We start from the raw sequence: 27,137 nt of genomic DNA, 5'->3' as shown, positions 1-27,137 counted from the left end.
CTGGCACGATATGCTAAATATTTGTAATATTATATATTGTAATATTAAAATATTGTTATTTGTTAAGAAAAGTATACAAGTGATGTGCAGCACTAAGTAGACGCATGAACAAAAACAAAACAAATAAAAAAAGCTAAAAACACACACATGGTTCTACAATAAAATATTAAAATAATAAGATCAAACAACAACACTCACACATGGTTCTAAAATAAAATAAAATAAAACAATTAAAAAAGGAAGCCTGACATTATTTAAACTCATTAATGAGCAGGAAAGCTATACTCATATACTCATGAACACAAACATTAAATATAAACTAGTACTATACTGAACTATAACTAACCCTATACCATATTGATTCCAAGTACCAACACACTGCAGTAACATAAATATTCCTTTTGTATGCTAGAACTGCACTGTAATACACTCCACTGAACTGTACAATACTACACTAACAAGGCCTATGTTTTGTCTGAGAAGTAGAGAAACAGAATTTTGGATAAATATTTTAAGCTGGCTTTCTCCAAGTTCGGTGGTTTCCAGTATGGTGTTTGTTTTTCTAAAGCATCATTTGTCTTTGCCATCCATTCAGTCGGACAAAAAAAAGACACATGCTTTCTTGAAGTAGATTAGTTTTCCATGTCTATTTATACAGAACTGCACTTCAAAAAAGCTGTGTTTTCTGTCAGACGAGCACTAAATGTAAATGTGAGAGTGTTAGTTTGTGGGTTTTGCGTGAGTGTGTGTGTTACGCTTGAGAAGTGTGATGAGATATCTGTGAAATAAAAGTCAGAGCCTGTGATCTCACAGGTATATGATCACTATCAGCTGTGAACACACACACACACTTTTGCTTTTGCGAGACTGATACTCTGCGTATGAAGTGTGTATGTGTCTCTTCCTGTGAGGACAATGTGTGTTTACACAAATGTCTTAAATAACTACAATCACTACAGATAAGAGGTGGTTACTGAGCTCAGAAACAGCATGCAAACCGCAGGTCTTCATCCTGAAGCTTAAGTCTGATTTTACACTTTGAGGTCTTCACTTCATGTAGGACAAAATAACAACATATAAAATCACTTTCTGCTAACTTACTCGCTTAGATCAACAATACAGCTCTCCCATACACACACAATTTGTCCCGATTTCCTTTACAAGCTGCCTGCTTCATAATACTTAGAGCTTTTATGTTTCCACTTCTAACAAATAATGATATGTGTCATGCTATAATTACTTGCTCACAAATGGATCCTCAGCAGTGAATGGGTGCCGTCAGAATGAGAGTCCAAACAGCTGATAAAAACATCACAATAATCCACACCATTCCAGTCCATCAATTAATGTCTTGTGAAGCAAAAATTGTGTTTGCAACAAACAAATTCATCATTAAGATATTTTTAACTTCAAACCGTTGCTTCCAGCTAAAATTCCTCTATCGATAATACTGCTTTCTCCAGTAAAAAAGTCAGCTCGTCTGACTTTTACAAGTGAAAACAGTCCAACACAGATCTAAACAAACATGTTGGTGGATTTTGACAGAGAGAACAACTGTTGTGGAAGGACAATTAGCTGTTTGAACTCTCATTCTGACGGCACCCATTCACTGCAGGTGAACAAGGAATCTTTTGTGATAAGAAAAAAAAAAACTCATCTACATCTGGAATGGTCTTGTAAATTTTCAGCAAATTTTCATTTTGGGTGAAATATTCCTATGAAGGCAACACAAAATGCACCGATCCAGAAACTGATGCATTAGGATGGCTATGTTTACTCATTTTCTGCCCAGAGTGATGGGGTGGGGGGATTAGAGGCATCAGTATTGGTGATACTGGCCTTCATTCATAGTATTTAGTAAAAGGATGGCATTAAACAAATATTTAAAATACTAAATCTTTAAAATAATGTCTTTATGTTGTTGTAATTTGGAGAGTCAGTGTGAAAATATACATCAAAATTGTAATGTTAGACAATTATTCATGATTAATTAGAGAAATATTTGCAATTAATACGTTTTTAAATTAAAATATAATCGAATATAATACATTATAATATAATAAATTATCCAGGAAACCATACTGGCACTAACAAACAAACAATAAAAAATAAATACATTTAAAAAATTAAAAATTAAATATATTTGACATTCTGCAGTCAAGGAAAATAACAAAATGCAGCGCAACCAAATTAATGCCATTGCATCCATTCAATTGCAATTGTTTATTTATTTATTAAAAGTTGTACTGTTTATGTGGGAGGATTTTGAATCCAGGACCAGTTACAATACATAAGCAAGAATCAAACCAAATGACAAAAATCATAAAAATTTATTAAGTATTTGAATTGAAAACACTGCTGATTTTTCAAGTTTTCCCCACTTACAACGAATGGAGAGATCTGTAATTTTCATCGTAGGTACACCTCTACTGTGAGAGACAGAATCTAACAAAAAAAAATCCAGAAAATCACATTGTATGATTTTTAAATAATTAACTTTCATTTTATTGCATGAAATAAGTATTTGATCACCTACCACCCAGCAAGAATTCTGGCTCTCACAGACCTGTTAGTTTGTCTTTAAGAAGCCCTCCTATCCTCCACTCATTACCTGTATTAATTGCACCTATTTGAATTTGTTACCTGTATAAAAGACACCTGTTCACACACTCAATTAATCAGACTCCAACCTCTCCACTATGGGCAAGACCAAAGAGAGTCTAAGGACACTAGAGACAAAATTGTAGATCTGCACAAGGCTGGGATGGGCTACAGGACAATAGGCAAACAGCTTGGTGAGAAGGCAACAACTGTTGGTGCAATTATTAGAAAATTGAAGAAATTCAAGATGACTGTCAATCTCCCTCGGACTGGGGATCCGTGCAAGATCTCGCCTCGTGGAGTATCAATGATCCTGAGAAAGGTGAGGGATCAGCCTAGAACTACACGAGAGGACCTGGTCAATGACCTGAAGAGAGCTGGGACCACAGTCTCAACGGTTACCATTAGTAACACACTACACCGTCATGGATTAAAATCCTGCAGTGTGCTCAAGGTCCCCCTGCTCAAGCCAGTACATGTCCAGGCCCGTCTGAATTTCACCAAAGACCATCTGGATGATCCAGAGGAGGCATGGGAGAAGGTCATGTGGTCAGATGAGACCAAAATAGGACTTTTTGGTATAACCTCCACTCGCTGTGTTTGGAGGAAGAAGGATGAGTACAATCCCAAGAACACCAGCCCAACCGTGAAGCATGGGGGTGCTTTTCTGCAAAGGAGACTGGATGACTGCACCGTATTGAGGGAAGGATGGATGGGGCCATGTATAACGAGATTTTGGGCAACAACTTCCTTCCCTTAGTAAGAGCATTGAAGATGGGTCGTGGCTGGGTCTTCCAGCATGACAATGACCCCAAACACACAGCAAGGGCAACTAAGGAATGGCTCCGTAAGTACATTTACATTTATTCATTTAGCTGACGCTTTTATCCAAAGCATGGACTTACAATTGCTATATATGTCAGAGGTTGCACGCCTCTGGAGCAACTAGGGGGTTAAGTGTCTTGCTCAGGGACACATTGGTGTCTCACATTGGATTCGAACCCGGGTCTCTCACACCAAAGGCATGTGACTTATCCACTGCGCCATCACCACCCCTAGCATTTCAAGGTCCTGGAGTGGCCTAGCCAGTCTCCAGACCTGAACCCAATAGAAAATCTATGGAGGGAGCTGAAACTATGTGTTGCCCAGTGACAGCCCCAAAACCTGAAAGATCTGGAGAAGACCTGTATGGAGGAGTGGGCCAAAATCCCTGCTGCAGTGTGTGCAAACCTGGTGAAGAACTACAGGAAACGTCTGACCGCTATAATTGTGAACAAAGGTTTCTGTACCAAATATTAAGTTCTATTTTTCTATTGTATCAAATACTTATTTCATGCAATAAGATGGAAATTAATTATTCAAAAATCATACAATGTGATTTTCTGGATTTTTTTTTTTATATTCTGTCTCCCACAGTGGAGGTGTACTTACGGTGAATATTACAGATCTCTCCATTCTTTGTAAGTGGGAAAATTTGAAAAATCGGCAGTGTATCAAATACTTATTTGCCCCACTGTATATAGTTCAAAGTCACCAGACTGACTATGAACAACCTTATGTACCTCTAAGGCACTTGTATGCACCCTTTAGGGGTAAATAAGGTACAAAGATGTACCTTCTGAAAGGGTCCCGCCCCTGTAACAGCTTTTGTACCTTTTTTTTGTGTATGTTAATGAGCTCCTGGTTGTGCAGAAACAGCTTGGAGCTGACAGATTTTTTCTGCATAGAACCTCAAACTGTTTCCACAACAGCAAATTATTTTTTTCCACAAGATGTCCCCTTTAAAATGAAGCACTGCGGCTAAAGCCCTAGTGAACAACAGTAGATCATAGGTATATTTGTTTCCAGGCTGTTAGCAGCGTCAGTGCTGGCAGCTCGCAGGCCTGCAGGCAGAGCGGAGGGTGATGGATGTTTGATGGGTGGAGCCGGGGAGACCCTTGGAGGCCGGGGCCGGCTCCGCTCCTGAGGGATGTCACCGTGCTGCAAACTGCCACAGCTTAAATGGGGAAAAGATGGCAATGAGTAGTTCTGCTTACATAAAATACTGCTGCAATAGTTTCACGATTAATTTTTAATGTTGCACCTCAGCTAGCCCTGTTTCTGTCTCCAAACCAATGCACCCTTTTCCTGGTTTTCAGGATTGTGTGAGAAAGAGGAAGAAAGAGAGGTGTGGACAGAGAAGGCCAGCAGATAAGAAAGACTCTGGCCCTTGTCAATCTGTCTAAACACACACACAAACAAAAACGCACACACATACAATGAAAGAAGGCCTCATAAATGGCATTAACTATGCAACAGCACAGTGATACAGTACAGAGAACAACTACATTCACATGAATTATTGAGGAAGGGAATGAACACACCACTGGTCTGAGAATATATCCCAGAAGAGAGGTGTGTGTGTGTGTGTGAGAGAGAGAGAGAGAGAGAGAACATAAGCATCGTTAAAGGTCTCTGCACACTGAGTCCGAAATTTTCGCATGCGTTTTTTCGCATTCGCAATCTTAAAAATTTGTCACGCACAGAGACCTTGCACACTGAGTCCGATGCGTTTTAATTAATCCGTTGCGAAAACATTCGCAAAACTATACAAAATGTCTTCAAGCAGTGAGGATGATTTTGTTGTCCTCTCTCTTTTTAAAAAAAGAAAAAGGAAATATTGGGTCCATCCAATCCTTAGATTGCGCAGAGAGGAAGGAGAGTTCAGCCTCCTTATCAAAGAGCAGCGGGATTATCCCGAGAGATTCAAAGTTTATTTCAGGATGTCAGTGCCTCAGTTTGATACTTTGCTAGCGATACTGAATCCACATATTAAAAAAAAAGACCACCAATTTCCGTGAACCAATTTATCTTGAACAGAGACTGTCTGAGGTGTGGATACACCAACAGACACACACACACATACACACACACCGAACTGCGGCATCGGAAAGGTGCGCGCCAGGCATAAAAAAATAGGCTACAGCAGTTTTTTATATTCTGTATCTTTGTATTCCGCAATTTGTTTGTCATAAAGTGCTCTGTGCTGCAAGACGAAGTATATTCATTTGTCTGACCCTATTTTGGATTTTGGCTTTCGCTTGTACGGTGGCTCTGAATTGTCAAAACACCTTCTCAAAGCATCTCAAAATGCTTTATACGGGTGCGAAAAACACAAAAAATCGAACCCGATCCAAATTTTTTTTTTGACGGACGAAAATTTCTGAGGCAGTGTGCAAACGTGATTGACAAAACTTGAGGTCGTATTTATTTTTCAACGTGCGAAAATTTCGGACGAAAAATTCGGATTCAGTGTGCAATGGCCTTTAAGGCACAAAACATCATGCTATGGTGAATGCACGACACTTGATACTTGATCATACTGTTATCATCATGTTTCCGTGAAATAAAAGATGAACAAACATTATATAAAAAACAATAATGAATAAATTTGAATTTCACATGTTGTTCAGAAAATCAGATAAGATACGATACGCTATGATACCATACGATATAATACAATACTGTTAGGGATTTTAATTTCAAAATTTAAATAAAAGCGAGCTAAGAAAAAAAAAAAAAAAAAAAAAATTCGAACACATATTTCCAAAACAAATAAATAGTGAAATTAATAGTGAATGCACAACAAATTATATAAAATTAATAGTGAATGCACAACACTTAATGAGACTATTATCGTCATTTTTCCATGAAATAAAAGATGATGGTGTTTGCAATGAAAATGTCATGATTGCACCAGATTCCAGACCAATTTTGAATTTCAACGGCTCTGGACTGGCACAGAGTAGACGCATCATTCCGGCAATTTACTGATAATATTACTACAACTCATACCGATATATTACCACTACAACTCATACTGATATATTGCCAGAACGAATTTACCAGTATTTTTGAAAAGGTCCTGTTCACACATGATCTCTTTACGGCAATTTACCATAATTTTCCAGTAAAGTTTGTATGTGTGAAAGGGACGAATGAGCATGATGTTATTGTTTACAATGTCATCAAGGATATTACAAGTTTTTAACTCATTTATATAAATTATGGTGTATTCTGCTTTTTGGTTTGCATTAAGTACACATCTCCCTGTTGAAGTTGTCACTGCAATTAATTTTTTTTAGATGTTTTATGGTTCACCACGTGAAAATCAAGTCAAACTTGATAGCTTAATAACTCTCCACCAGCATGATCCGAGGTCATGAGCAACACTAAGTGAATCTTAGCTTAGCAAGTAGCACTAATAAATGGAATGGAAATGCTCTAAAGCAAGCGCCACAGTCAGTGGACGGATATCAGTGTGAAATCCAACAGTGTGGTCCCCGTAGTGTGGTGAGGAAAAACATTATTCTTTTGAAGAAACATCTATCTAATGTTTTCATAGAGAGTCATACGGTGGCGGAGAACGTTAATACGCCATGGCAACTAGAGGACCGCTTTTCAAAGCTCTCTGTTGACGCTCAACACCAAGGATGAAAACGCTCTCCTGAAAGCTCTTGCCGCACACTGATACACCAAAATATTCATACAGTAATTCTTCAGATGATGGAGAGGTTATCTGGGAACATTCTGAAGGACTACAATACATTACGAACTAGACGTGCCAGCTGGTTCTGTCCAGACTAATCTACCCATGATCAGCAGCAGAACCAGACAAGAGCGCAGCACTGCAGAGGAACGGAAACAGTACCCGGCTAAAGCAATTATAGTTCAGCAGTCGTAAGCCATTTCAGATACCATTCACTAAAACAACATACTTCACTTGAGATGAGAGAGTTCATACAATGAGGTCTAAATGTCAGAGATCCCAATCTGGGATTCAAAATTATTTAAACCAAGAAATTCAAATGTTAAAAATGTTATATACATATAATAGTTTTAATATATACATTATAAAAATATTATATTGACTATTATTATAACAAATATTAAACATTAATTACTGATAAATTGTTATATAATAATTTTAATTCACACTTATATTTTATTATATATATATATATATATATATATATATATATATATATATATATATATATATATATATATATACAGTGGTGTGAAAAAGTGTTGGCCCCCTTCATGATTTTTTAATTATTTTGCATGTTTGTCACACTTTAATGTTTCAGATCAAACAAATTTAAATATTAATCAAAGATAACACAAGTAAACACAACACGCAGTTTTTGAATGAAGTTTTTTATTATGAAGGGAAAACAAAATCCAAACCCACATGGCCCTGTGTGAAAAAGTGCTTGCCCCCTGAACCTAATAACTGGTTGGGCCACCCTTAGCAGCAACAACTGCAATCAAGCGTTTGCGATAACTTGCAATGAGTCTGTTACAGCGCTGTGGAGGAATTTTGGCCCACTCATCTTGGCAGAATTGTTGTGATTCTGCCACATTGGAGGGTTATCGAGCATGAACCGCCTTTTTAAGGTCATGCCACAGCATCTCAATAGGATTCAGGTCAGGACTTTGACTAGGCCACTCCAAAGTCTTCATTTTGTTTTTCTTCAGCCATTCAGAGGTGGATTTGCTGGTGTGTTTTGGATCATTGTCCTGCTGCAGAACCCAAGTTCGCTTCAGCTTGAGGTCACGAACAGATGGCCGGACACTGTCCTTCAGGATTTTTTGGTAGACAGCTGAATTCATGGTTCCATTTATCACAGCAAGTTTTCCAGGTCCTGAAGCAGCAAAACAGCCCCAGACCATCACACTACCACCACCATATTTTACTGTTGGTATGATGTTCTTTTTCTGAAATGCTGTGTTACTTTTACGCCCGATGTAATGGGACACACACCTTCCAAAAAGTTAAACTTTTGTCTCGTCAGTCCACAGAGTATTTTCCCAAAAGTCTTGGAGATCATCAAGATGTTTTCTGGCAAAACTGAGACGAGCCTTTATGTTCTTTTTGCTCAGCAGCGGTTTTCGTCTTGGAACTCTGCCATGCAGGCCATTTTTGCCCAGTCTCTTTCTTATGGTGGAGTCATGAACACTGACCTTAACTGAGGCAAGTGAGGCCTGCAGTTCTTTAGATGTTGTTGTGGGGTCTTTTGTGACCTCTTGGATGAGTCGTCGCTGCGCTCTTGGGGTAATTTTGGTCGGCCAGCCACTCCTGGGAAGGTTCACCACTGTTCCATGTTTTCGCCATTTGTGGATAATGGCTCTCACTGTGGTTCGCTGGAGTCCCAAAGCTTTAGAAATGGCTTTATAACCTTTTCCAGACTGACAGATCTCAATTAGTTTCTTTCTCATTTGTTCCTGAATTTCTTTGGATCTCAACATGACGTGGATCTTTTGGTCTACTTCACTTTGTCAGGCAGGTCCTATTTAATTGATTTCTTGATTGCAACCAGGTGTGGCAGTAACCAGGCCTAGGTGTGGCTAGAGAAACTGAACTCAGGTGTGATAAACCACAGTTATGTTTTAACGGTGGGGGGGGGGGCACTTTTTCACACATGGCTGTGTGGGTTTGGATTTTGTTTTCCCTTCATAAAAAAAAACCCTTCATTTAAAAACTGCATGTTGTGTTTACTTGTGTTATCTTTGATTACTATTTAAATTTGTTTGATGATCTGAAACATTAAAGTGTGACAAACATGCAAAAAAAAAAAAAAAACAGGAAGGGGGCCAACACTTTTTCACACCACTGTATATATATATATATATATATAATATATATATATATATATATATATATATATATATATTACAGAGCTGAATATATACATTTAATATATATATAGTAAATGCAGAAATTGTATTTATTTAAATTTATTGTATTGTAATATTGCAATTGTATTTATTTATATGTACAGTATATACAAAAGTAATGCAATTTAAAGTAATATTACTATGTATTTTTGCTTATACACACACACACACACACAATTAGAAATAAAAGAATAAATGTTAAAATATGATATTTAAAAAAATGTATATTTCTGTATTATATGAAATTATAATATAATTAAAAAAATGTTAATACCTTTAAATCAAATGTTTATAATTATGTTAATATTTTTTAGAATTACAACTAGAGATATTCCGATACCCATTTTCCCTTCCCAATACCGATTTCGATACCTAGGCTCAGGGTATCAGCCGATACCGAGTACTGATCCGTTATACAGCTGTATGTACTACTAGCCCTGTATGAATTGATACAATTATTTATATATTAGTCTGGCGAGTAAACAAAAACAATATAATATATAATGTTTGGAAAATGGCACAGCTTTTTAAATATCTAAAAGTACACTCTTAAAAGGATAGTTCACCCAAAAATGAAAATTCTGTCATCATTTACTCACCCTCAAGTAGTGCCATACCTGTATGAATTTCTTTGTTCTGCCGAACACAAAGGAAGATATTTTGAAGAAAGTTTGCAACCAGGCTGTTTTGGGGCACCATTGACTTTCATAGTAGGAAAATACTATGGAAGTCAATTGTGCCCCAGAACTGCTCTGTTTCCCACATTCTTCAGAGCATCTTCCTTTGTGTTCAGCAGAACAAAGAAATTCATACAGGTTTGGAGCCACTCGAGGGTGAGTAAATGATGATAGAATTTTCATTTTTGGGTGAACTATCCCTTTAACATCAGTCAGTCAAACATTATAAATATATTATGATAATCAAATAATATTTAATGATAGAACTTTAGTAATTATAATGAATTAAAACTTGGTAACCATGTATGAATGCATATTAGTCACTTTAACTGAACTTAGAACTGGTGGTGGTGCTTTTTTGGTCATTCAGTGTTTCTGTAAAAAATGGGAAAAAAACGATCAATAATATTGATAATATAATAATCATACTATGAATTCTACTAAGAACAATATAAAATGCACTAAGGATTAACGAGCTCCTGGATTCATGAATATTAATCATGTTTGTCTGCGTTCGCTCAAACTGATTTGCTGAAATCAAAACAGGGACGATAATAGGTGAGCGCCAGCCAATGAGATTGTCGTTTGCGCATTAGCTCTGCCTACTACCGGAGAACCCAGTAGTTCTTAAAAGCTGAAGAATTCCAAAGGAACTCTACTTTTGACAGGAAAATATTGTTTACATAGCACGCAGAATTGACGCGCTACTTGTAAAACACACCATCTCTCTCCTTCGCTCTCTCTGCGTGTGAGAAAAAAGCAAAGCGATGGCGAGTTGTGCGCTTCACACTAGAACTTACAATGCTTCAAATACAGGTACGCTCCGCATCCATTCAGATGAACTGAAAAATAGCACAGATTGCTTGACGTAGGTAGCGTCAGAGTGCAACTCTGAAGTGCTCAGTCAGAGTGTTTGGCAAGTGAAAATATATCTGTGCTAAACTTATATTTAGTTTGATTATTTTTAGCATATGCGAGTGATTTACTGGCAATGTGCTAGCACGTTTGTATTGAAGACGTGCTAGCATTACCTAACATTACCTACATTTCACTGCTGGTTATACTCTGTATAATTGTGTATCAAATTTGAAATTAGCACATTTTGTGCATAAATTGTAAAATTTCTCAGTTCAAACATTTATGTTATCTATGTTCTATTGTGAATAAAATATTGGCTCATGTTTTTTTTAAATTCTTTTAGTTTTCATTTTATTCAAATTTAAAAAAACGTCCCAACATTTCTGGAATTCAGGTTGTACAATACAAAATTATATTTATGTTTTTATTTTATTTTTTATAATTACAATACAATATATATATATATATTTTAAATAATTTTAAACGATATCTATTATGACTAATACATGTTAATTTTAAATAATTTAATAATTTATATATATATATATATATATATATATATATATATATATGTGTGTGTGTGTGTCTGTGTGTTATTCATATGTATTTATTTACTTAGTGATTTGTGTATTTTAATTTCCATGCTGTTCCACAAGATTCTATGACCTGAAGTTAATAAAACATATAGTTTGAAAGTGCAAATGTGCTCATGTTCACCTCATGGCGTGGAAAATGAGCCGTGCTGCTACCAAACCCAGTATAATGTATGCCAGCAAGATGTCCATATTTCACATTATAGCGCACAAACTGTTTTATCTTGTAGCAAAAGCCCTGCAGATAAGCTGTTCTCCGATTTCAGCACGCCACCAACCTCCATTCCATCTGTCTGCTCTATTAGAGCTTCTGACCAGTGTACACATACACAAACAAACATGCACACGCATTCATATGCACTCCCACACACCTTTAACAGGGGGGGAAAAAAGTAGACGTGCACGCATAGTCTGTCTGTGCCACACACCCGTTAAACCTCAGAGGAGAAATAAATGGATCCAGTGAGGTGGGTGACACTCACCAGACACTCCACCATATGTGGTGCGCCTTCCTCGGCCGATGCCAGGCCAGGGAGAGCCGTCTGCCTTGAGTCCCATCAGCCCCGAAACCGTGTTGGTGGCTGTGACGCCATCTGCTCCACCTGTGCCAACAGGGAAGAGACATTAGGCACGGGGAAGGGGGAGGGAGGGAGGCCGAATTCCTAAAAAATCTGGAGCCCAAAACCTGCGGGTCTGTTTTAAACTCGTACAGAAGACATCAGTCTGTTAGTGGAGGTTGTGAGGGAAAATGTGTTTTTAGGGCAGATCTAATGTCTGGATTGGGAAGCTGTTTTATAGAGGACATGTTCTACACTCCTGTTTCTTTTCCCTGAAGTCCATTTGCAATATTAGTCAAGGATTCTTGCACCAAAAATGTGCAATTTAGTTTGAAATGACCATTTTCCACCATTCTCTGACCTTTAGAATTAAACAGGCCATTTTTGCAACTGTACCTTTAAGACTTCTATAAATAAATCAAACGTTTGTAATATATTTTTTTAATGTTTTTGAAAGACGAAAGGCCACTGATTTGATCAACAATACAATAAAACAGTAATATTGTAAAATATTACAATTTACAAGAATCATTCTAATATGCTTTTTTGAAACTCAGTTATTATTATTAATTATAATTGGTGTTTACTTATTAATATTAGTTGAATAATAGTTCAATTATTAATAATAGTTCAAATTTATCAATGTTGAAAACTGTTTTTGCTAATATTTAATATTTTATTAAATACTGAGATAAAAAAAAATCTGGATTCTTTTATGAAAGTTCAAGATAACAGCATTTTTAAGAACATATAATTTTTTAAATAAAATCTTTTGTAACATTCTCAATGTCTTTACTGTCACTTTTGATCAATTTAATGTATCTATGCTGAAAAAAGTATTAACTTCTTAAAACAAAAACAAACACAAACAAAAAATGCTTACTTAACCTCAAACTTACTGGTTTCCAACAACAACAACAAAATATTAAGCTACAAAAACTATATTTTTTGAACAAATAAATGCAGCCGTAGTGAGCAGAGACTTATTTTAAAAAGTCTTAATTAGTCCAAACTTCTGACCAGAAATGTATTTTTGTTTTTGTTTTTATGTGCTACAGAATGATGGGAAATGTAGTTGGGTTGCACAGGCCTGTTGCCTTTACTGGGAAAACTGAGGGAGATTTGCTTATATTGAGTTAATGAAAAAAAAAAAAAACAATTATCATAAATTTACCACTATCATCATATCAAAACGTTATAAATTTACCATAAAAACAGCCCAATACCTTCCTGTGCAGCCTTGGCAATGCCCACGATGTTGGTCACATTAGGGGTGAGTTTGGCAAAGAACGGGATCCGAACAGCCTGCCGAACCCACCGACAGATGTTCCGCACAAGCTCTGGATCCTGGTCAAATGGGTCATGAAAGCAACAAACAATCTTAAACAACGACAAAAGAGGCATGAGAAAACAAAACAGCAGAACTTCAATGAATAGTTAACATCAAAACCATTGTATTATGGCTTATAAGCTACTTATTAGTGACTACTCTTTTTGCATACTTTGCTGAATCTTGAAACCTCTAGTCACCATTCACTGTAAATAAAGTCTTGAGAAGTTCTTCAGAAACTCATTAGGATTGGAATGAGGGCATGAAAATGATGGGATTTAACAAATTTGGGTGAACTATTCCTTTAAATATTAGCAGACTGCTAGACCTGAGTTTTTGTGTGTGTGCACGCGCGAGAGAGAGAGAGAGAGAGAGAATGAGCGAGTGATAGATGGAGAGGGGAGCCTGTAGTCGCTGGTGTGAGGGAGAGAGGGATCATAACAGTGTGAACTGCTGTTCCAGGAGGATTCATGCTTTATTAAGCTGCCCTGGTCTGTCAGTCTGTGCTGTTTAGTGTGAGAGAGAGAGAGAGAGAGAGAGAGAGAGAGAGAATGAAGAAGGTTTGGTATTTGTGAATCTGAGAGAAAAGTTTGCATTTCTCTTTCTAACTCTTTTCAGTAAAATAAAAATCACAACTGCAAATTAGACAATGTTTAAAAATCAAACCATTCATGATGATATGTGACCCTGGACCACAAAACCTGTAATAAGGATCCTTTTTTTTATTTAATTTTTTTATTGAGATTTATACATATTTTGAAAGTTGAATAAATAAGAATTCCATTGATGTTTGTTAGAATACAATATTTGGTCGAGACACAACTATTTGAAAATTTGGAATCTGAGGTTGCAAAAAAATCAAAATACTGAATTTAGTTATTAGCAATGCATATTACTAATAAAAAATAAAGTTATGATATATTTACAGTAGGAAATTTACAAAATATCTTCATGGACATGATCTTTACTTGATATGCAAATGATTTTTGGCATAAAAGAAAAATCTTTTTTTGTTGGCTGTTGGCTTGTATTGTTGGCTATTGCTACAAATATACCCGTGCTACTTATGACTGCTTTTGTGGTCCAGGGTCACATATGAGAATTCACTGGACTATTTCCTGTAACCCCTTGTCTGTATAAAACTAGATCTTAAAATATTCAAATTCCCCATCATGAACCAATGACAAAGTATGGTACAAAAGTCTGCTTTTATATTGCAGTGATTTAATAAAATGTAAATTGTCCTTACTGTAATTTCAGATCAATTTAATGCATTTTTAATAAATAAAAGTATTACTAAATTGTTTCAAAAATAAACAAAACCCCAATTTTTTCTATTAAATTATATAAAATATATTTAATAATATATATATATATATATATATATATATATATATATATATATATATATATATATATATATATATATATATATATATATATATTATATATATAATACATATTAAAGAGATGACAAATAAAATTATTATTTTATATTATATTACAACTAATATTACAGAACTGTTTTTATTCTTTGTCGTCTTTCTTCTTTGCATCCACTATCTTCATGCTACTGTTTGCCAACCATTGCATTTGGCCCCTTTCCTCCAGGCCTCAAATAAAGACGCACAGCCACATTAAACCCTTTATAACCCTATGAAGTAAAACAGACCTGGTTTAATTCAAGCAGCGAAGCCTGACGTCAGATCAGTCGGGATGCTTTAAAAGACTGTAAGCCCGACATGAAGTTTTCATTCAGTACAGCCTCAGTTCCCTTTCTCATCTTTGTCCTTCTCAGTCTCTATTTTCTTTCACAGGAAATAGGTCTCTGTTTTGACATATCCAATAACGGTTGGCATATATTCCCTTGAGCAATGGGTTTGTCCGTCTCAATAAAGAAGTGTGATGTACAAGCTGTATGTGCAAAGCCGAGTTCTAAGGTCACTCCCTGCACAGGAAAAGGTTAGCATTTGATTTTTAAAACCATTAGCCAGAATTGATTTGTAAGAATACAGAAGCCCACAGAAAAACACATCTCCTCCTGACTATTTCCTTTCCATTTCTAAGGCATGCTGAGTGATTCAGCGCAGCACAAAAACGAAGAGCGAAAGAAACGCCACTGCGGGATCTGCTGCGTCCTTGGGTGTGTATTTTACCTGAGATACACATGAATTCAGGTTATATTTGCACCCAAAAGTATTCAAAATGCATTCGAAAGGCACTGAAAGAGAAGGAACAGGAAAGGTTACGCCATTTAAGATGATAAACTCATTCCCAGTTTTTCTTTTTTAGAAAAATATTGGATTTATGCACTCGACCCAGCAGTGAGCACCATCCACAGCAATTTGTCCTGATTTATTCAACACTTAAACAGGGTATAAACAAGGCTGGAGTGTTAGGTTCAACCTGTCCACTCCGAGCCGTCTGCCAGAGCGGGAGAGGCAATATCTGGGCTCCCGAGAGATGTTTGATAGCGCTGGCGGGTTGCTGGAGAGATTCATTGGTTGATATAGCAAATCCTGAACTCCAGGCGAAAAAAAAGCGTTAAGAACAAAAGTGGCAAGACAACACAGCAAAGAGAAAAAATAGAGATAGACAGATATTGGCGAAAAAATGTTACTTCAAAAACTTGCAGAAAACATACTGTACATGGGTAACAAGAATGGCTATATTTTAGGTTCTGCAATTGGTCATCAGCTCTTTTTCACATTTTAATCACCCTTTTGCCTTCACTAGGTGCATTTAAATGGTCCTGAAGTATAAATATTTCATATTTTGTTAAATTCCCAAAATCATTTCATATACAAAACCAATGACTGTTAACATTTCTTATTGATGCAAACAGTGCAGATTATTACTAATCAAACAATCAACTAAACAATTAAACAATTTGTACTTGTACAAAAGATTCTTAAAGACTAAAACAAAAAGATGCATGATTGTCATCATTCTTTTAAACAACAAAATCTTACATATAATAACAGGATGTATTCCTACTAATAAAGTACAATTTTAGTTTACACTAATTTGGAAATGTTGACAATCATGCATTTGTTGTATTTGAACACTGCTATGCTGTTCATATTTGGACTAAATATGACATGTATTTGGACTTATTAAAATGTGTAACTGTAAACATTTTTACAACATTAACTAAGTATTTGTATTAGCAATAAAGTGTGAATGTCTATATTCTCAGATGTTTTGAATGCACGTAAATGTATTAAAAAGTTATGTGGCATACGGCCAAGTATGGTGACCCATACTCAGAATTCGTGCTCTGCATTTAACCCATCCAAAGTGCACACACACAGCAGTGAACACACACACACCGTGAACACACACCCGGAGCAGTGGGCAGCCATTTATGCTGCGGCGCCCGGGGAGCAGTTGGGGGTTCGGTGCCTTGCTCAAGGGCACCTCAGTCGTGGTATTGAGGGTGGAGAGAGCGCTGGACATTCACTCCCCCCACCTACAATCCCTGCCGGGCGGAGACTCGAACCCGCAACCTTTGGATTACGAGTCCGACTCTCTAACCATTAGGCCACAACTTCCCATTAATACAAAAATTCCATTATGTCAACATTTTTACAAAATCTATTAGCATGTATTTGTATACATAGGAAAAAAACATTATTTGTCAACCTTCTTGCAAATACAAACAGCACGTAGTAATATTAATATGTCAAAAATGTGTAATTGTCAACATTTTTACAAGTGCTGACCAAGGCTGCATTTATTTAATCAAAAATATAGTAAACCATTTATTACTAAATAAAATATAGTAAACCAATTATTATTAACTGTTTTCCATTTTAATATATAAATTTTTTTTATTTATTTATTATTTACTTGGTTACTTCAGAAATAATTCTAAGGGCCAGATTACTAAACAGAGCAAATTAGCACAAGAGGTGATTTACTGACATCGCGCAAATTAAAGAATACAGATGCAACATCTCGTTTACATATCGACCAACGCAATACACCAAACGCAGTGCAAATTAGCATTGTTGCAAATAAGCAGAGCCAATGTTTATCAGGTGCGGGTGATCTACTTACGACACAGGCTTTTTTGGGTGTTAAATAATGGAGCAAATACCAATAATTTTGCAAACTATAGTAAATTGCGTTGCATGATTCATTTTAATACTCTCCTCCCATAAATTTTGCATCTGAAAGGGAAACTCCTCCAAATACATATTCAATACAGTCAGGCGCAAAAATAACTGTGTCCATGCCTTTTCAGCGCTAATTCTTCACTGCACGTCTTTAGTCAATCCTGACAGTACTATTTTAATGGCAAAAGATGGTTTGCGCAGGTGCAAACTGTTAGTAAATCTGGCCACAATAATCAAATTTGGTTCTCAAGAAACATTTCTGTGATACTGTGATACATTTTATTTATTTTTTGGATGAATAGAAAGTTAAAAAGCAGCATTTCTTTAAAACAGAAATCTTTTGTAACATTATAAACATCTTTTCTGTTTACTTTTGATCTATTTAATGTATCCTTGCTGACTAAAACTATGAATTTACTATTCTACTGACCACAAACCTTTGAATGGTCATGTATTTAAACTGATATTAAAAATGCACGATTGTCAATTTTCTTACAAATATTCATATTTTCTTTAACACAAATTCAGAGCTGCCTGCCAGCACTGAAGGCTGAGTGAGTGGCATCCGCCTGGTCGAGCCGCAACCAAGCCCTGTGTCCTGAGGGAATGTTTTTTTTCTACAAGCCGAACGTTGGTAGCATTTGAAGGAAACAACAACAACAGACTTACAGGAAGCAGGACAGGCCGTCCTCCCAAAGGGTCATGGGAAATTGCATTATGCCTGCCTCAGTACGAGGCACAGGGGTCGTGGCCCGAAGCCAGACACCAGCCACCAAACAGATGCTGCCCGTAAGAACTCTACTCTCGCACCGGGAACCGCCGCTCCCTCCGAGGGCTTCCCGTGACAGCTTATTACAGGCCAGATGGGGGTGAGAGCCGCTGTCTGTGGGCCAGGGAGTCTGGAGCAGGGACGCTTTTTCCCTCTAAGCAGTTTGCTGTACATGGTATTACACGCTTTGATGGAGAGAGAGCGCACCTGTGTAGCTGGCCTGCTTTCGGGAACGAGTCTATGACCCGTCGTCACCCGGTTTCACACGGAGAGCTGCTTTCCGCGGGCCTGGAAGTGCAGCGGACCTACTGCAGCAGTCGTGAGTGCTTTAAAAAGGCGGCGTGCCTTGCAGACGGAGAGCTTTAAGAACCACTGAAGAGCAGTCAGAGATGAAAATCGACTCGTGAGCTGCAGTGAATTGCACGGTGACTCTGGCAGCAGTGATTTGGCAGGTGGCCGTGTGGTTACGGGTTGGTGGGAGGCCTTGTATGAAATTAAAGGAGGGGGCGCGCTGGATTCTTTGTATTTCTTTCCGTGCAGTCACTGCAGGGCAGGTTATGCAGGGAACCGGAGCGCTTTTGCAACTGGAAGAGAAAAAGAGAAAGATGGAAAGCCTCCCGAAGCCCCCTCAGGCTGTGAGGAGAGGGGGCGAAGAGGGGAACGCTGGGATGAATGCAGGAATAAGAGCAGCTTTACACCTGAAATTTTAATTTTACAGCACAAGGTCACGGAAGGTGGGCACTCTCGTTAAGGACTGCCAGGTCTCGCAGGAGGCATGATGGAAGTCGGGTGTCATTCGGGCCTGTTTGGTAGGCTCAAAATAGCTCTGGGAACGAGAGCTGGTTTTAATTTGCGAAACTGGAGAACTGTGTTGAAGGCAGAAGGTGAAAAAAAGATGAGATCCCGAAGGATGCAGAGTCAAACCTGAGTGAGAACTCCGTGACCCCTGAGATCTTTCTCTCACACTTCCTTTCCTGTGATTACAAATCGCTAAAAATTAATTGTGCCCACAGAATTACTAAAAATATTTGCATTGTGACGATGAACGATTTTAATTAAAACAGAATGTTGTCGAAAGTTTTAAAAAATGCATATATAGAAGAATATGATTGTTTCAAATTTGCATGATTTGCATGAGCTGAAACTGAACTGTTAAAATTAACTGCTTTCTTAATGGGTTTATTAGCTCCTCCAAATGCATCCTATATACTAAAAGAGTAACAATAGTTTAAAATAAAATTAATTAATATGACATGGCAAAATTACAGAGCCCCATGTATGCCATGCATAAGAGAGAAACAGAAAATAATAATAAGGCCATGTTTAAATATTTAACTAACTTAAAAATTTTAAATCAAGGCCATGAATTAGTTAGTCATACAAACTGATTCTTATTTCCTTGCCATGTTATTATTTTTTGCCCTGTACAAAATATTGATGAACTTTAATTGATGAACTTTAAAAGACAAAAACTACAATGTTGCTTTTTAAATTCCATTTGCTGTTTAACTTTTATAAACATATTAAATAAAGTTATTAACTGTATTAAATGCATTAAATAATGCCTTTAAAAACAGTTTTGCAAAAAAACGTCTATGATGATATCTATGATGACTCTTAAAACAACTAAAAATTGTGTTTTGTGCTCAAAATAAGGACAATAACTTCATGTAATGCTCACGACACTATTTCAGCGCATTCAGTAAATGTTAAACCAGTTTGTGAACAAAACATTTTTTTTTTTTTTTTCAGAAATACTGTGCAACTGCTTTGTGAATTTGCCCCTTAATGTTTAAAGCATTAATCAACAGTAAACAGGAATTACCAGCATTAATGTTTAACATATGTAAACAAAAACATCTCTAATTTGCTTCAAGTTAAATGTTAAACAGCTTTGACAAAATAGGGACCGTTTCATAGCAAAACAAACCGAAATGAGAGCAATCGAGAGAGAATATTAACATCCCATTAAAATCAAATTGTATCTCTTTTCATGCAGTCAGAAACAATGCTGAATTAATGTTTTCCCCCTTCTTTTCCAGAGGCAAGGAGAGTAGACGAGGTGCCAAACGGAGTGATTAAATGATATTGCGTCTATTTAGTTCTCTTGGCAGATACCTGCCCTCGGGCTTTGATTAGCTCTTTGTCTTACAGCGGAAAATCTACAGCAAACCGAATGGATATGACTGCAAATTTACAGCCACGTTAGAGGGACATAACTCTGTCTTTGTTCGGATGGAAAAGCTGGTTTATTTCCTGTGGTATAACACACAGTCAGGTGAACAGAATGAAGAGGTGCGCGTTTATTCAGGCCTGATATGGGCAAAGAGAAACGGTAATACGCAAGGTCACGTACATCACCTCTGGGCTTAATTCATGTGACAGACCTTCACAGCCAGATCGTGTGCAACGACTGTGATGAGAAAACATCAAGTCGATGTACCAAACCCAAATGAAAAAAAAACACAGTGTGATCATGTTCAGCCAGAATGTACTGAAAGTACTATAGAAAGTATATTACAAAATAGTCATGCTTTAAGCTGTTCTTGACTGATTTGGGAACCTTAAAGTTAACGTATATGAGGAATAGTTCAATCTCATGCCTCATCCTCATGTCATTAGAAAATCTACAGTTTTTCTTTCTTCTGGACAGACATAAAATTTAAATGAATTGGTGGATAGGAGGATTTTGATTTTAGCTCAAATGTTGCTCAGTTGTGCACACACACAAATCATATTATTTCTTGAATGAAACACACAAGTAATATGGACAACTTCCATAAGGAGTTTTTTTCAGCATTTTTCCCAATTCATGTTCACGTTCCACAAAACATCTAATTTTGTGTTGTAATTACTCATCCTCATGTCATTTCAAACCCGTAAGACCTTCATTCATCTTCGGAAATCCGCGAGCTTTCTGACCCTGCATAGACAGCAATGCAACTGACAAGTTCAAGGCCCAGAAAGGTCGTAAGGACATCGTTAAAATAGTCCATGTGACATTAGTGGTTCAAGCGAAATGTTATTAAGCTACAAGAAAACTTTTTGTGCACAAAGAAAACAAAAATAGTCATGGTACTTTCATGAATGCGTGGCGGAGAATGACACAGAAGAGAAAAAATTGTTGAATGAAGTTATTTTTGTTTTCTTTACGTAGCTCCATAACATTAAGGTTCAACCACTGCTGTCACATGGACTATTTTCATGATGTCCTTACAACCTTTCTGGGCCTTGAATGTGTCAGTTGCGTTGCTGTCTATGGAGGGTCAGAAAGCGCTCAGATTTCATCAAAAAATATCTTAATTCATGTTCTGAAGATGAACAAATGTCTTACAGGGTTGGAACAACATGAGGATGAGTAATTAATGACAGAATTTTCAATTTTGGATGAATTAACTACCAGTGGCTTAATTAAGCTTAATCAATTTGTTCTAGTAACAGAGCAAAAATGTCCATATAAAACCAGACTATATTCAAATTTAAGGTGGTCGTAACTGGTCTAAGCAGTTTATTTTTTCAGCAAAGATGGCAGAAAATCTAAATGAAAAACTTTCATGTCATATTCTTGACCATTTTTTGACCATGACAGGTACTGCTTCAAGCTTTTAGGCTTTAGAGACTCAAAACATGCATGAAAAAACAGAGCAATAACCTGATATTTTCATTCTTTTAACAGCATTTCATACCGTTTTACAACTACACATCAGAAATCCAAACAAAGATTATGATATCAGAGAATAAAAGTCCTCTAAGGCGCAGAGATGCTATGTTTTCCTATCAAGCACACATCAGTTGACAGGATGTTATTCTGCTTTTCACAGTTGCTCAGGGTGTAATCATAAGCAAAGACAGTTTATTCTCTGTAATAGGCACCATGATCTGGTGTGAAACCCAAAAAATTACAACAACAACAAAATCCCCACCTTAATCTCAATGGGCCAAAAACACGAACACTGCATTTGATTCGAATAATGGAGTTACGCTTTTGAATGAAAATTGTTTACAAGCCGCAAAAGGGATTATTCGTGGATTATTAAATTCGGCTAATTCTGGGATGTGATGGAAAAGTGTTATTAAAACGCTTTGACAGAATCAGTGTTACGGTAAAGTGGTGAGGCACTGATGCAGGTTCGGCAAAGTTGACTGCGTCTCATCAGCCATTCATTAGTGCTGAAACGTGCTCTGACTCGGAACGCACATGTGACCAAACATGAATCTATACCTTATTAAAGAAGCGATATCAAAATCTGCATCACTGCAAAATCCATGAAGACGAGCCTTTTTTATGTGCTTGTACTACGAGATATTTATAGAACTGTACATTGACCAGTGCATTGCTCATATCAGTATAATAGTTGAACTCAAGCTCAAACAAGATTCCAATCCGTTCCAAATCCCAATTGAGTTCCAAAACCCAGCAAGCTGCATTTCAAAAGACATCTAAATTAGCATTATAAACATCAACCAATAAGTGACTTTTAAGTACCCAATCTAGAGAGCACTACATACTCAAACACACTGGGAAAAACAAGTGCAGAAATGATTTTCACTTAGAAATGACTAGTAAATTTGACAACTACACAAAATGTGAGTAACAAACTGAATTAAATGTGAAATTTTGAAGTAGAAAAACTAAAATTGTATTTTCTTGTAAAATGTTCTCCAATAATCTTTGTTTTATTTACAACTTTAAAAAATATTTCTTTACATTGCATACAAACATACCACAGCCTCGCATAGATTCAACTTTACTCTTAAAAATACATGATACACAAACATATTGGGTGAAATTATTCATTTTAATTTACACTTAACTATTATTAATGATATGTTTGCTTAAGATTTTGGCCTAATTTGGTCTAACTTGCACAAAGCTCACTGAAAAAAAAATGAATGCAAGATGATGGATGAAGCAAACTGGAAAAAGGAGAGTTTCTATGAGTTTCAAGTAGCTCTATTCTTGTTTTCTAGTACATTTCTAAAAATGTATATGAATTTACTTGAGAAGTAACACTGCATAAGATTCAATTGCTTTAAGTATAAACAGATAAACACAATGTGGAAAAAGTTGTCAGTGTATTAAGACAAAAATACACTCTATGAAAAGAATATCTTCATATTTTATACAGTCTTCAAGTAAATTCATTTTTAGATATTTTTTCTGAAAAAAAAGACTTCACAAATGCCATAAAATGCTCACTAGGTTTTGGAACAGAGCATGTGTTTACTGTCGGGTTCCACAGTATGGCTCTACTCGATCCATAAAATAAAACACAAAAATCATAAAACTGTGAGTGCCACATCTTTCCCAGCAGGCCTCATGCTCATGGTCTCCTAACACGTTTTCTCTCCCTGCTGAGTGACAGCAGACTACAAATACCTCAGGGTACCAAACATCATGTGGCATAATAATCAACAATTATAGACAAAAAAAAAATCCACATAAACAAACAGTTCATATAAAGGCGTTGCCATGTTTTAGAGCATGTATAACGCTAAATAACATTATTTATAGGCATGGTACATGATGTATCTCTTCGTACCACCACAGTTAATATAATTCCTTCATTTTCACTCACCTGATTTTCTGACAAACACATATGCCTTTAGGTTTTTAACAAAATAAGACCCTAAAAAGCATTTGCGGTGACTGCTGTAGCTCCCAGCTGACAGTGTCTCTGCATGGTGACTGTGTACCGTAGGTGTTGAATGTTGGATTTACCTGCCCACAGGCGAGCCCCATTCCCCTCTCCCCATTCCATGAGGACATGATAGATTCAGCTCCAGGGCATCCGCGCCAGACTCCTGTGAGATGGATGCAGAAGCCTCCGATTATTTACAAATAAATGAATTGCATTTTTCAGCTTTGAACCACAATCAAGTTGTGGACCTTCATATACAACCCTCACATATGTCATGTACACATACAATCTATGGGGGGGGGGGGGGGGGGGTCGCTAAAAATGAACTGTATCCACTTTGAGCATTGCATACACTGCCTGCATTGTTTTTTTTTGTAAACGGTTCACTAAGGATTCATAAAAATTAGACAACATAACCCCAAAATAGAATACAACAGAGTAGCATGTTCTGGTGTACTTTACTGAATCTGTACTCATTGTACATCATTGTGATCCAGACACATGAATCAGATATATGTTTACTTATGGTGCACATTTACATCATTTGATAATCACTTGATGAATTACTCTCATGATCAATAGCAAATGAATCCAAACTTGTATTTTAAATAATTAATTGCAATAAAAATGCATTGTAGAAAGACATACAGAATATATGATTAGTTACAATTAGTGCTGCTTTTGTAAATGAGAATCTATAATAGGATAAAAAAAGAAGTGTTTACAATAAAATAAAATTTGTTTAATTTTGCATGGTGCAGCACTATATTAGCAAACTGGGTTGCAGATGGATTGTGAATGGGAAGCAGGTCTTTGCACTGAAATACAGCAAAGATTGTATAGTGAATTTACCTCCCAGTCTAGGAAAAATAATAAAAGTTAAAATTAGAATCAAAAGTTCAAGTTCAACAACAAACACATAATCAAAATGAATAAATAATTCTGTCATCATTTTCCACCCTCGTGTCATTTCAAACATTTAAGACTTGCTTAAATGTCTTTATTTTAAAAAAAATGTTTTAACTGTTTAAAAGGGTTATTTTGGACCGCATGGACATTTACTGCATGGACAAAAACTGTTTTAGAAGAAAGTAAGTCATGCAGGTTTGAAATGACATGAAAGTGAGTAAATGATGACAGAAGTTTCATTTTCACAGCTCTTTTTTAGATAATCATCTACTGAAGTATCTACTGTAAGTACAGTAGGCTTTGTTGTGTTCAAGGATGCCATACCAAACTTGTAGAAACTATAATGAATCAAGAAACAACTCAAAAAAACAAAACAAAACTAAAAATTATTCAATGCACTTCAGGTTTAGCAAAGAATGTTTTTCTTTTAATTAACTTTTATTTTATTTTTACATGTACAGAGCATAACTAATCACATATACAGTCTTCCTGCATTGTACTTTAAACATAATCTTTTCATGCAATCTAAGTCTATTCACCATGCAACGGCAAAACGAAACACAAAAGACACACACGCACAAGCTAATAAAGAATATAACTAAAAAACAAACAATTTTATTGTTTATCAGACTCAAGCAGATGCAAACAATGAGCGAAGCAAATCAACGCTGACTGAGACATTGGCTCTAAAATAGATGAGAGCGGTGATAAGTGTTCCACACGGATGCACGAGAGACGAGCGAGCGGGCGGCATGCAGACCGGGGTGGGGTGCGTAGCCGAGCCGAGTTTGACAGGTAATTACAGATCCACGGGGGCTTTAAACCACATCACATGGGGGATTTAAACAATTACAAAAAACTCTGCAAACCTGCCACAGTGACTACATCTGTAGATTTATGATTTTCCACAGACTGACAGCTATTAAAGGGGGAAAAGAATAATAAGCATTTTAGCCTTACAAAGTGCAGAGGACCATGAGGTGGGCTGATGCTATTTATCACTGTCAGCCGGGGAACGGGACAAACCTGCCGCTCTTACAGGATTAGGCCCCAGATTTCATGGTCAATTAGGACCAAATACAGGTACAAAATGGATACAATGTGCCGTGATCCCAAAGCCAATTATCAATAATGTTTAATTTCACCCAGTTTCTTTTAAGCCCTTTATAGAATGAGGAACGGGAGGAGGCGGCGGCGGAGGACGAGGGGGCAGGCTTTCCTTTTCGCCCAACAAAAGGGGCGACACGCACACAGTGAATTAAGGGCTATCATCTCTCATCACGGTAAGCTGCTTTCAGAGAGAGAGGCCAGCAAGACGACTGTTTGATATTGTGGGCTTAGTACTGAGAGAAGGGATAGATTTAAAATAAGCCAAAGGAAGCAAAAACAACAACAAAACTGCCAAGAGCAGTTTGCCGGGACACCAAGATCTCTCTTTTCGAGCTGTATTAATTGTGAAATATAAGTGTCTGTCTATTGAGAAATGAAGCCTTTGCATTCGTAATAAGGAAGAAATATCGCAGCCACAATGCCGGGGTTTCTGGATGGTTGCCAGTGCATTGCTATGCAGTTGCTAAGGTGTTCAAAAGAGTCCACAACCGAGTCTCTATGATATTTTGGTCTCTAGATCCATGTAAGGATGGAGCATTTGAAGAATTTCCTTCAGAACCTGTTGCATTTTCTTTCTGAGATTGGCTAGTTATACATGGTCCAGTTTCAAGTAAGTTTAGGACTCAACAAAGAACCAAGCAATTTCCCTAAATTTAGCCTCTTCCTTTGAAAACATCTTCAGGTAATGTTGTTTTCTAGGCATAGGCTTCATACCTGCTGAAACTCATTAGAAATAATGTACAATGCAACACACAGGATAAGGCGGTTACATTTCTTTGTATGCAAAGTATAAATAGTGTAAACTGCTTAATAAAGATTGGAGACTCGAGGCATGACTGTGTGTTTTTGTTACACTTATTCCTGTGGATGTGCAGACCAATGATGAAATAAATCATGCTTATTTAAAGCGTATAAGAAATCTAATTAGTATGTAAAATGTGTTATTGTATTAATATATATTTCTTCATCTATGGTCATCTATTATTCACATTTTAATACAGTTATGATAACTAGTTTAGTTATTGTAGCTAAACAAACAAACTACAGACATAAAAACTATGGAATCTCCTCAAAATATGCAGCACCAGATTTGCTCAAAACCTTTAACGCCAAGTATTAAGCAACAGTAACAGTGATGATAACTTCAGTAAACACCACTAACTGTGCACTGCAATCCAAAATATTAATTACAAAATAAGTAAAGCTGCCTTAAATACTCATAAAGCTTTTGATCACCATTAAAGTAATCA

The 27,137-nt window shown here is 36.6% G+C and overlaps 1 pseudogene across 1 annotated transcript in view; it reads right to left on the bottom strand.

Moving 5' to 3' along the window:
• The window catches only part of LOC306863142 (dihydropyrimidine dehydrogenase [NADP(+)]-like), a 184,999-nt pseudogene that overhangs the window by 33,053 nt on the left and 124,809 nt on the right, over positions 1–27,137 (bottom strand). The window contains exons 16-18 of the transcript in view: positions 23,949–24,031; positions 13,233–13,353; positions 11,932–12,051 (exon numbers count right to left, since the gene is read on the bottom strand). The product of the transcript in view is annotated as a dihydropyrimidine dehydrogenase [NADP(+)]-like (transcript). The remainder of the gene's footprint in view (positions 1–11,931; positions 12,052–13,232; positions 13,354–23,948; positions 24,032–27,137) is intronic.

The sequence above is a fragment of the Barbus barbus genome, assembly GCF_936440315.1.
Source record: "Barbus barbus genome assembly, chromosome: 44".
In the NCBI taxonomy this organism is placed as follows: domain Eukaryota; kingdom Metazoa; phylum Chordata; class Actinopteri; order Cypriniformes; family Cyprinidae; genus Barbus; species Barbus barbus.
The sequence above is the reverse complement of the archived record's forward strand: the minus strand, read 5'-3'. Positions and strand labels throughout refer to the sequence as shown.